The sequence below is a fragment of the Capra hircus genome, chromosome 8 (assembly GCF_001704415.2).
Source record: "Capra hircus breed San Clemente chromosome 8, ASM170441v1, whole genome shotgun sequence".
NCBI classification, from domain to species: domain Eukaryota; kingdom Metazoa; phylum Chordata; class Mammalia; order Artiodactyla; family Bovidae; genus Capra; species Capra hircus.
The window spans coordinates 105,111,423-105,123,610 of record NC_030815.1 but is presented as its reverse complement, the minus strand read 5'-3'; the positions used below and the strand labels follow the sequence as shown (position 1 = coordinate 105,123,610).

Sequence of the window (12,188 nt, the reverse complement as noted above, 5' to 3'; positions counted from 1 at the left end):
CCTTTATTACTTTGTCCATAAAATAGGCCAAGGTATATATCACATTGGAGGCAGCCATCACTGCAAAAACCTAGAATATATACTGATGCATTTGGAAAGTGAATTAATTCTGCACACTCTCATCATCAGGTCGTTCACACACCGAACAAACATGTCAGACAGAGAAAAAATGGTCTTTGGAAAGAGACTGGCATATCCCAGGTGCTTAATGAATAAGAACACTTCCCTTGTGGAGTATGACTCTCCCTTCACAACAGGAATTATAAAGCTTTGGGCCAGTCACAGATTCAGCGGATCATAGAGAGAGGCATTGTATCCCTCTGTCATGCTTCTTTCAGGTGGAGCTAGTGGTAAAGAACCCGCCTGCAATGCAGGAGATGTGGGTTTGATCCCTGGGTCAGGAAGATCCCCTGGAGAAGGGCATGACTACCGACTCCAGCATCCTTGCCTGGAGAATACTAGAGCCTGGCGGGCTGCAGTCCATGGGGTCGCAAAGAGTTGGACATGACTGAAGCGAGTTAGCACACATGCGTGCATATTCTCTCTTAGGATACTTGTGAACAGCCAATAAATACCTTTGGAGTAAAGTTAGAAATGAATCAATGAACTAAAACAACTATAAATAAGCAAGCAGTCAGCCTGGTGTAGTAGGTGAGATAAAGCCTGTGAGTAATGATCTTTAGTGGTTCAGATAGTAAAGAATCTGTCTGCAATTTGGGAGACCCAGGTTCAATCCCTGGGTTGGGACGATCACCTGGAGAAGGGAATGGCACCCCACTTCAATATTCCTGCCTGGAGAATCCCATGGACAGAGGAGCTTGGCAGGCTATAGTCCATGGGTCACCAAGAGCCGGGCACAACTGAGAGACCAACGGTGATCTTTAATGTTTTCTGGGTCCTTTTCTGTGGCCCCTCACTACATGGATAATCACCTCTAATCTTCATTACACTGAGGTAGGTGGTATTGTTATCCCCATTTTCCAGAAGAAGAAAAAGAGGCTCGCGTAACTTCAGACATTGCTTGGGTCGCACAGCTAGCTGGAAGTGCTTCCCTTTGCCACCGCGCTTCTTCTGGAGGGGAGGGGGAGGGGGTGGGGGCTGGCACAGAGCCTGGCCAGCAAAACACTAATAACACTGCTTTTCTCTCTTCCTCCTGGGGTCACAGAAGAAGCTCCCCACATGTGAAGCAGTAGAGTCAGAGGGCCCCAGCGGGGCCTGTGGGACCCTGTCTTCCTGTTGAGCCTTGTATCACTCTGCTCCCGCCCCTGAACTTCCCACAGTGTGCTGTCGGCAACATCTTCCTCCCCCGTCCCCCCATCATGCATTATCCTCAGCGCCTTAACTCACGCTGCTCCTCTCAAGGACTCAGCTCCTCTGATGAAGGAATCCAACGTTTTTGCTGGCATCACTCCTCCAGGAAGCCATCCCCGATTGCCACCTCACCTCTAACTCTTCTACCATCTCTGTACCTCTCCACCTCCTATGAGCACGCACACTCACACCGCTCCAAATACTCCGCTGGTCTGTATCTACCACTGTCTGTGGCTCCCTGGGGGCAGGGAATGTGCCTAATTCATCTCTGTTTATCACCCAGTTCTCAGCACAGGGCTTGACCCTTGGCAAGCACTCAGAAGATCTAGATGGAGGGGAATTACATTGGGAAAGAGATAATCTAAAATGCTGAGGCCCCAGTCTCACCTGCAGCTTCCTTTCTATGAGGCTTCAGCTTCCTAATCAATGCACTGGGTTTAGGAACAGATGCCCGGTGCTTCATGGGGCATTTCTGTGGGTCACGAACCTGTGCCTCCACTTTGGGGGAAGAGAATATGTCTGAAACCTACAGTACCCTCCCAGCCCCACGTGTGATCAAGAGCCCATGATTAGTCACGGGACCATAATTTTTCCAGCTTCTCAATTAAAAAAAAAAAAAAAGTTGCACATGTGTTGGAGATACAGGCAAGGCCTGGAGAGGTCACACCTGTGTCTATGCTGAGCTGACCTGTAATTCCGAGGACAGAAGCTGAGATTCTGAGACCCAGAATCTCACTGTTATACCTCTGCTCCCCTCAGCTTCTGCGCCGAGGAGCCTCGTGAGGAGTTTGAATGAGTCTTCTCTGTGATCCGAGTAGAAATGAGGAAGGTTAAGGACAACACGCAGTAAGTTCTTGCTATATGCCAGCCCCTGTCCTAGCTATACCTGCTGTCTCACCTCTGTGCAGAATCTGAAGCCACGGGGCAGAGCGTGTAAGATGACCTGTTCTTAAGCCAAAGTCCTGGGTTTGAATCCAGCTCTTCCCCTGGATGTTTGGGTCCCCCTGGGTTATTTGCTTAACTTCCTGTGTCCCTGAATCTTTATACAGAAGATAAAGATGCGAACAGTATCCACCTCATCGAGTTGGTCTGAGGATTTGGGACATTAATAAAGGAAGTGTAAAGGGCTTAGAATAATACCTGGCACGCAGAAACCCTGGGTAAATGTTTAGCCATTCCCAGTACTCATCCTGGTCCTACAGATGAAGGAACAGGGGTTCAGAGATCACATAAATACTGACAAGGCCAAGTCCAAATCTCCATGTGTCCAAATCTTCCCCCAACCTCACCCTCAATCCCGGGCCCTCTCAGGGCCACAGGGAAAGGAAACAAGTAGGAGCGGAGTGAAAACACCAGACGCCGAGGCTTCCCTGCGTCAGCTCTTCCCACGCGATTTATTATTTTTCAATTGATTTGCCCATTTCCATCTACCGCTCTCTCGCACAGAGAACACACATGGCATTAGAGAGAGTCACCTCTTTGTCCCACCGCTCCAGGCTGAGAAAGCTTCAAGAGAGGAAGAGAAGGGTGGGGCAGGGGCAGGGGCAGGAAGATGTTTTAATTGGTTGTTTATTCTGATATAATTGCAGAAACCAATCTTTTCGGTGGGTGGTATTCATCCTGGCTCAAGGCAGATATGTGGGAAATTAAATAAATAGACTCTCCCTTGCTTGTATATGTTTGTTTTTTTTTTTTTTCCGGTTTTCATTTTTCACACTTTGAGAAGCTCCTGTTTCCCTAAAGAGATGGCCCCTTTCCTCTCCAGTTATTTTTGGGGGGACCCACGCAAAGGAGAATAGTTCTGTGGTTAAAAGATTTTCTTCTGCTAGCTCAGGTCTTCCCACCTGTTCAGAGCCAAGCTGGGTGTTTCCCAAAAGTATCAGGGGAAACTCCTGGGGACAGGAGCCCGTGTATTTAACTTCCTCCTCCATCTCTTTAAGCTCTGTTGGACTTCCCTGGTGGCACAGTGGGTAAGAATCGACCTGTCAGAGCTGGGGACACGGGTTTGATCCCTGGTCTGGGAAGATTCCACATGCCTCGGAGCAACTAAGCTCATGCGCCACAGCCACTGAGCCTGCGCTCCAGGGCCCATGAGCCACAGCTTCTGAAGCCCACACTCCTGGAGCCTGCGCCCTGCAGCTAGAGAAGCCCCCGGCCCCACAACCAAGGGTAGCCCCACTTGCCGCAACTAGAGAAAGCCCGCACACAGCAGGAAAGGCCGTGCGCTGCCGGAAACAGTTAATTTTTAAGAAAAGGTTTGCTTACTCCCTTTGCAGAAGAGAGAGCACAGGGGGTCACACTGAGAAGGACCGTTCAGAGTCGAGGGAGGTGGGTGCTAAGAGGAGGAAAAGGGTTTGCTGAGGGCCACTTGCTCTCCGTTTTTTCACCACGGGGAGGTTGGTCCCCTATGTATGCTCTAAATTGGCCAAATTTCTTTAAAAAAGAAACTACCTCCCCCCAATTCATCTAAATCCCAAACTCTGTGTTTATTAATTTATGTGCAGGTTCTACTTGGCTGGACAGTAGATCCGGATCCACAGGCAAGCTGCTTCGCCTCTCTGAGTCTCAGCTAGCTCAGGGGCTACCAGAGTGCTGGACCGAGCCAGCTCAGCACCACCCTGGCTCAGACCTCCCCCCACCACCCTGCATTTTCTGATCTCCTATTATTTCTCTTGTTTCCTCCTGGTGGGAAAAACCACCTCCGGGTCACTCTGGTCTCAGCCTGCAGTGTCTCAGGCCTACCACCCAATCTTCTTCTTTCCCCTACAACCTCCCACTCGCGTTCTTACAGTTTCCTCATCCCAAGAAAGTGATGCCCGTTCCTGAAGCACGTCCATCAGTCTCTCTTCTCTGCCTTGCAAGCTCTCGCCCTGAATCTCAGCCTTTTAAATTCTTACCCTCCCTGCTAAGCTCAGTTTACATGCACTACGTGCCACGTGTCGGCTCCTGACCACTCTCCCCTGTAAGACGGGGAGGTGATGTCCGCCCTTCAGGGCTGTCAGCAGGACTAGAGGCAGAAGAAAACGTTCCTCCCACAGTGCCTGGCACATTTGAAGGCACTCACTGGTTAGCCGAGGCTATTTGCATTGCATTATTATATTAATTACAAGGACAATTATTAGCAACACCAAAATCAGCTGAAAATGATTTCACCCTCCTCAGAGGCTCCTAATTTTGATTCTAGTTTCTATTATCCTGCTCAGGATTATCGTCGCTATACCTTCCATCAGTCTGCAATAAGCTTCAAACTTATAAGCCGCGTCTTTATCCTCTCTATATTGCCTACACCTTTCCTCCAAGATACAGAGCTCTCTCTGGTTGGCAACTTTTGAGCACCTCTCTTGTAAGCTTCGGAGAAGGCAATGGCACCCCACTCCAGTACTCTTGCCTGGAAAATCCCATGGACGGAGGAGCCTGGTAGGCTGCAGTCCATGGGGTCGCCAAGAGTCAAACATGACTGAGCAACTTCACTTTCACTTTTCACTTTCATGCATTGGAGAAGGAAATGGCAACCCACTCCAGTGTTCTTGCCTGGAGAATCCCAGGGACGGTGGAGCCTGGTGGGCTGCCGTCTATGGGGTCGCACAGAGTCGGACATGACTGAAGCGACTTAGTAGCAGCAGCTTGTAAGCTTCCCAGATGGTGCAGTGGTAAAGAATCTGCCTGCCAACACAAGAAATGCAAACGACGCAGGTTCCATCCCTGGGTCGGGAAGATCTCCTGGAGGAGGAAAGGGCTGTCTCCTCCAGTATTCTTGCCTGGAGAATTCAATGAACAGAGGAGCCTGGTGGGCTGCAGTCCATGGAGTCGCAAAGAGTCAGACAAGACTAAGTGCCTGAGCACACACATATACACATACACTCATAAACTGTGTAACTTCAAAACATGATGAGGAAGTCCAGGAGTCAGCGAAGTGAAGTGACTTGCCCAATCAAGTAAGGAGTGGAAGGCCTCTAGTCACTAGCCCACGTATGACAGCACTTTTGTACCAACAAATAAAGTCACCTCTCCCTTCGAGGCGGGAGGGGCACAGTTCCTTGCAAGGGCGCACAGTGTGGAGAGTTAAGTGTGGGGAGGATTGTAGCATCCACTCTCCATTTCAGCTGCACACCCCTGTGCAGAACCGGATTGCCTGGATTTCTAGCCCATTCTCACTATGCGCAGCTGCCTAGGTTGCAGCTCTGAGTCCCCATCTATTCAGTGAGCTTGTGAACTACCAGCATTTTCCAAATCGAGGTCTATGGGAGGCTAAATCCACAAGAAGAAGAGGCATATTTAAAGGAAAAAAGAGTTTCCAAGTCAGATGGCTTTAGGACATGCTCTGTGAAACAAGCTTCAATACATATATTTTTTTAATTGCAAGAATTTTCAGAGCCTTTAATATACAGAATGGGAGTAAGACAGAGAGCGTATGAAGTATTCCCAAACACATTTGACCATAATCCTTTTTCCCCCACCCCACCGCTGCCCTTGCCAAAAATGAAATAACAGCACAAGCAACCGAGCTTGGGAAATGCTGGGCTAAGCTGGAAAGTCCCTTCTCGCTCAGAGCCTCTTCTGACTGCCTGTCAAGAGAGGTGTCTAGGTGTCTCTTTTCTTCCTGTGCAGCCCTTGTACCTGGCTCCCCCTGTGAGGGCTGTGGGTCCCCTGGAATGTCAGTTTCAGGACGGGGCCCGGCCAAGGCATTCTCATGGCTTCTCCCCTTCTGCCAGAACTACATTGCAAAGCCATGAGAGCAGTCCTGGAGGGAGATCAAAGCCCTCTCAACTCAACTGTCATTAGAATATTTTCTTTATGCATCTCACTCGCTCGTGAGTGCCAACAACATATTTCCTAAATGCACTGGCCTGAGATGGTACAACTCGGTAATAATCTCAATGAGAGGGCTGTCAGGGCCTGTTTTATTGAATGGGAAGCAAAAGGGAACTGCGTTCAAAATGCACAACAACAGCAATCCCTCCAATGAAAGCATCAAGTTTTTCCAACTCTAGACCACATGGCACTAGCTTCCCCATTTTCAAGATGGTGAGAGGCAAGGTACAGTGAGCTCAGGTCAAGACTGTGTCTCTATTACCACTCAAAGCAAATGGATTCCCAACCGCAGAAGTGATGGCTGAGCTCTTTGAGGACTGCCAAGCCAAAGTCCTGCTCCCTGGGCCCTTGATGGGCACAGGCAGGTTACGGGAATGGTGCTGCCCACCTGTAAATACTGTCCATTTGAAGAGGGTTTGTCTGAGCTGCTCCTGGCTGAGAACAGGCTATTTCCAAGCTAGAGGCTCTTTCAAAGTAAGGGGAAGCACAGCAGAGTGCTACAGAAAAACTCGTCTATTTTTTAAAAGTGAAACTTCTTTAAATATGACAGCGTAATGTTTACCCACTCAATGGACACAATTTGAGCAAACTCTGGGAGCTAACGAAGGACAGGAAAGACTGACATCCTGTAGTCCATGGGGTCACAAAGAATCGGACACAACTTAGCGACTGAACCACAGCAACAACCTTTAAATAGAATACCTTAGATCCTTGTTCTCCTGAAGCCCATGTAGAGAACAGTCTTACACAGTAAGACTCTGTTAATTACAAGATTAAATGTTCTCGGATGGATTTCTAAATAGGAATGTTCAGGACTTAAATAGATTCTTCATGCAATGATATGACAGTGGGATATACTGTGTGACACACACTGATATATGTGTGTCAAAGTCATACATACGTAGTCACTAATTTCTTTTTGTGTTCACTATTTTCTTCTGGCATTATACACCAAGACCTACCTAACTACTGTCATCCCTGGCCTTATTTTTCTTTTAAAAAAAAAAAAAAAGCCATATTTTAAGACAGAGATAGAATAGGGTTCAAATCCTCCCTCTTCTAGCAAGTGACCCTGTGACCTTGGAGAAGGCACTCAATCTCTCTGAACCTCAATTTCCCTATCTGTAAAATGGGGATTTTAAAATTCAACCTAGAAATGGGAATATAAAAATCCAAAGGGGTAATACACAAGAAAGTCCCTAAAAGACTGCTCTACTCATGAAAAGGCCCTAAGATGCGCAATTTTATTTAACTCGCTCATGGAGCTAGGGGCTTCTCTGGTAGTTCAGTGGTAAAGCATCTGCCTGCCATGCAGGAGACTGCCTACAAGGCAGGAGCCATGGGTTCAATCCCTGGGTCAGGAAGATCCACTGGAGAAGGAACCCACTCCAGTATTGTTGCCTGGGAAATCCCATGAACAGAGGAGCCTGGCAGGCTATAGTCCATGGGATCTCAAGAACTGGGCAGGACTTATTAATTACACCACCACCATCACTATGGATCTAGAGGAAACTGGTCTTGGATCCCAGTGTTTATCGTGTCTCCTTTCCATCAGTGTACCCTGGTTCCATCACTGGACCTATGTGTTTATCTTCCTCATAGGCAGCTGCCCTATTTCTACAACTCACAGAAAAAGTCCTATAACACTGCCCATTTCCAAATTCTGATTGCAGCCTGTCATTCCCATGGAAGATCTCAAGTCTGTAAGGCACTCCTCCACTTTCAGAACACACCAGACCATTTGAAAGTGATTATCAAATATAAAGATCAAAGCCACTCAACGCAAGTCATTAAAACAAGATAAACCTCAGAATGTTTATTGCATCCATATCCTTGTTCCAAATAACAAGCTTTCTCCAAACTGTGACCAGTTCTAAAACCTGGATGTTGTACTTTTACCCCAAGGGGCCTAATGATCTGGACTTTATTCTCCTTTTCAGTTTCATTGTCAGAAATGCCTAAATCTGGCCCTCTTGTGTGTGAGAAGAGGTAAAGAGAAAACACTTGAAGAGTTGATTTCAATTCTCAGAATCCTGAATGATTGGTTTCAAAGATAATAACTCTTATATGGAAGCTTGACATGCAATCTAAGAAAGATGCAACAGCCGCAATCAAAGATCAATTGAAAAGTGATCATTTTTAAAATTCTTTTATTGAATGAGTCATTCTTTCATTATCTATCCTTTAGCCTCCCTCCCTTCCGGTCTGCCTGCTTTCATTCTTTCCTGCTTAACTTCCTTTCTCCTTGCATATGATTCATTTTTCTTTCCTCTTTCATTTGCCAGTGCTTATTGAGATTATATCATATACTATACTTTAAGCTAGAAATTGGGCATAAAATATGAATGAGAAACACTTCTCTACCAAAGAGCTAGCAGTTTTACGAACGAAGCAGGACAAATTATCGGATGGTCACAACATGATGTGATAATACTAATAAAACCTACCATTTGGGGGAGTTTACTATTATACACACTGGCACTGCTTAAGTCCTTTTTTAAACTGTCTCTTTGAAGCTTTACAAAAACCTTATGTATGAAGTATGAGTATTCCCAGACTTGCAGGGGAAGAAACCAGGGTTCAGCGGTGGGGACACCACTTTCCCAAGACCCTCCTTTGCACTCACAGGATGTAAGTCACACAATACGATCGCTAGCCTCCTGGATCCCACACACTCTAACCATTGGTCTCTTACCTTTGCCTCTGATAAGTGTTATGACAGAGCGAGCGCTGAGTGTGATGGAAGCACAGATGGATGGCATTTACCCAGGTGAAGGCGGGGGCGGGGGGGGAGATACCATTGTGGTTTTCACAGGAAGAGTACACCTTGGACCAAGTGTGGGAGACAGAGCAAAAGGCGCCTGGAAACACATAAGAAGAAGAGGACACAGCAAGTCCTCTGGTTTCAAAGCTGGGACCGTGGGAGTGATCTCACAAGAGGCAGCTGGCGGGGTCAGCAATGGCCACATCAGGAAGGGCCTTGTACACCAGGCTGTGGAGGATGGGCAAGGTTCTGCAAGCTTTAAGCAGACCCTGGCAGACTTTTATGGAAGGGAACAAAACAATCTGGTTCATGTTTTCCAAAGAGCTTTCTGGAGGAATGTGGAAGATGAACTGGAAGAGGGATGAAAGTAAAGGCATCGGCAGCGGCTTGCAGAAACAGGGTGGATGTGAGCGTGTCTAAGGAGAGGTATTTATGCTCAAGGATCATTTGATGTTTGGTGGGGTCAGGAGTGAGAGCAGGTGAAATGATGGGTCCGGGTTCTGATGAGGTCTGCTGGAGCGTTGCCCTTTTACGAGTCTCAGATTCTATATATCAGCTGCCCAATCCCATCCCGCATTGCTGCCCTAAACTCTAGGTCCACCAGCTCTTTTTTTCTGGGGCTGTCATGTCACGCGGAAGGTCAAGGTCCACCCCCAGGAAAATCACGGGCCTGCAGAATAGGATCCTAATGAAACCAGGAGATGGGTGGGATTGAGAATCCTGAGGATATGGACAGGAGGAGAGGAGGGTGCTGATTCAGAGAGGCAGGGAGGATCAATGGACAGGTTCTCAGATCTCTGAATCATCTTAAAAACTGGCGTGAAAGTAGCAATCTCTCATTCTGACAAATAAATACAGTATTCAAAAGGTGGAACTCTCATACATGCTGTCCCCCATCATAAAATAATGGGTACTGATGTAAGACTCTAAAGGAAGGAACAAAATAATCTCAGAATAAAGGACACTGATTTAAAAGGAATACCTTTTATCAAGAACTACTCAGCTCCTTTTTTTTTTTTTCATTTCTCACCCTGAAAAAGGCTTCTAGAGACTTGTGGAGCAGAAGGCAGAGTGTCAGACACCTGGTTCCTGGCAAGCTCAGCTCCACTCACTTGGTTAATGTGCCCCATCCTCCCAGACCCAGCCTAGAAGCGACTCTGACCCCTGATGAGTCAGGTACCCACCCTTGCTTCCCTCAGCACCTTGGACTTCTCCATAGCAGTGCTTCTTCAACTAGCTACTTATTTACCCACAGGAAATTCCTTGAGGGCAGAATCACACCTATCTTGTGAAACACTCATTGTAACCCCAGCACCTCACACAGGGCTTGCACATAGCAGACATGCCTCCCCCAAGGCCCCCACCACCTCACACACACATGAACGACCATCACTCTCCTAGCATCTTCTCCTGGGGTTCTACCATCTCTGCTTTGATAGCCCCAGGGACTCTGAGTTTACTGATTTTCAGGGAAATCATGAAACTTGAAGAATCCCCTGAACTGTAAGGAAGACCAACAGTTGAACTGTGATGGCGTGTTCAAAAGTAGGAGGACAGTCATATGGTGATTGCACGTCGAAGCATTGCTCCCATAACAGTAACGCACAGTTCCAGGGCCCTCAGCTATCTCTCTCCACCCCCTCACTTTCTTCTTAGAGGATCAAAACCACAATTGATAAATAATACAACTGACCACACTGAGAAGGATATACACAGCTCGCCGACAGCCCTGTGGTTGGCCTTACACTTGATGTTCAGTTAAATAAAGACAAATCACCTCTGTGTTGCAAGCTGTAGCAGCCACAGAATTCTAAGGACAGGTAGCAATCTCACTAGACTGTTGTTTCACTCTAATTTATAACCATTAAAAATTTAAGTGATGTGAAGATTGACCCCACACATTTATAGTTGGGCAGATCTGAGCAAGAATTAAACATTATCTTCAATGTGAGTCAATATGGCCGCTTCTGGGTATTAGTCTGGGCCCATACACATCACCTTGTTGTCGTTCAGTCACTCAGTCGTGTCCGACTCTCTGTGACCCCATGGACTGCAGCACGCCAGGCTTCCCTGTCCTTCACCATATCCTGGAGTTTGCTCAAACTCATGTCCATTGATTGAGTCAGTGAGGCCATCCAACTATTTCATCCTCTGTTGCCCCCTTCTCCTCCTGCCCTTAATCTTTCCCAGTATCAGCTGAAGCTGAATGGTTCTATGAAGACCTACAAGACCTTCTAGAACAACAGCAAAAAAGATGTCCTTTCCATCATAGGGGAGTGGAATGCAAAAGTAGAAAGTCAAGAGATACCTGGAGTAACAGGCCAGTTTGACCCTGGAGTACAAAATGAAGCAGGGCAAAGGCTAACTGAGATTTTTTTGCCAAGAGAACATGTTGGTCATAGCAAACCCCTCTTCCAACAATACGAGAGACAGATCACCTAACCTTAGGCAAATCATAGACACATCTAAAGTAAGAACTACCCAGTCATTCTGGGAGATGAGTGTCATCTCTCAGAGATCCATACCATCCCTGCATGATCCTGGACAAGCCTAGTTAGTAACTTCCACAAACTTGGGTCTCTTGAGGGATTAAAAAAAGAGACAGCTCTCCAAGGGTCATGTGAAAGTCAGGGTTCAAACATGGGGAAATAATGCTGGAAAGTATGACACTCTATGTCAGGCTGTCGAAAGTAGAATTAAATTCAAATTGATTTTTGGAAAGAGGATGCCTCATTCGGGGCCTGAGGGAAAAGAGAAGAGCAGAGGTGCAGACTGCCCAAGGTGGAGCTCTTTCTTGAGGCTTCTGCCGGGACTGGGTGACAGTAGGAGGGGTTTTTTTTCAGCTTGTCACAGAGTATAACTGTTCCCTCATTGCTGCTCCCTATGTGTCGTGCTCAATTAGACATGGGGCCTGGCAGACACTTTGAAGGTAGAGACTGTCTCTCATTTCCCTGAATGTCCCCAGTGTCAATGTGTTTGTACTTTTCAATAGTCAGCACCTCTCCCCTTCCATTTTTTTTTTTTTTTCCACTCTAGCCCCAGTCCCCACAAGCCTGGACCATAATGCCTGAGCAGGCAACAATTCTCAGAGCTCGTCTGTCCCAGTCCTCCCATTTCACAGAGGCAGAATTTGAAGTCAGAGAAGCGACTTATTCCGTTCTGGCTTTGAAGTTACTTGGAAGGATCTAGTCACTTCCTTCCACATGCTCTGGCATCCACAGGCAAACTCGCTCATGTCTGCCTTCCCCCCACTCTGAAAGATTCTAAGACACTCCAGGCTTGTGGAGTGACAGTCACCACT

General features: G+C 47.1%; 1 protein-coding gene across 1 annotated transcript in view; it reads right to left on the bottom strand.

The window, feature by feature from the left end:
- Positions 1-12,188, bottom strand: part of PAPPA (pappalysin 1) — a 259,119-nt gene that overhangs the window by 203,842 nt on the left and 43,089 nt on the right. The gene's annotated exons all lie outside the window — the stretch shown is intronic.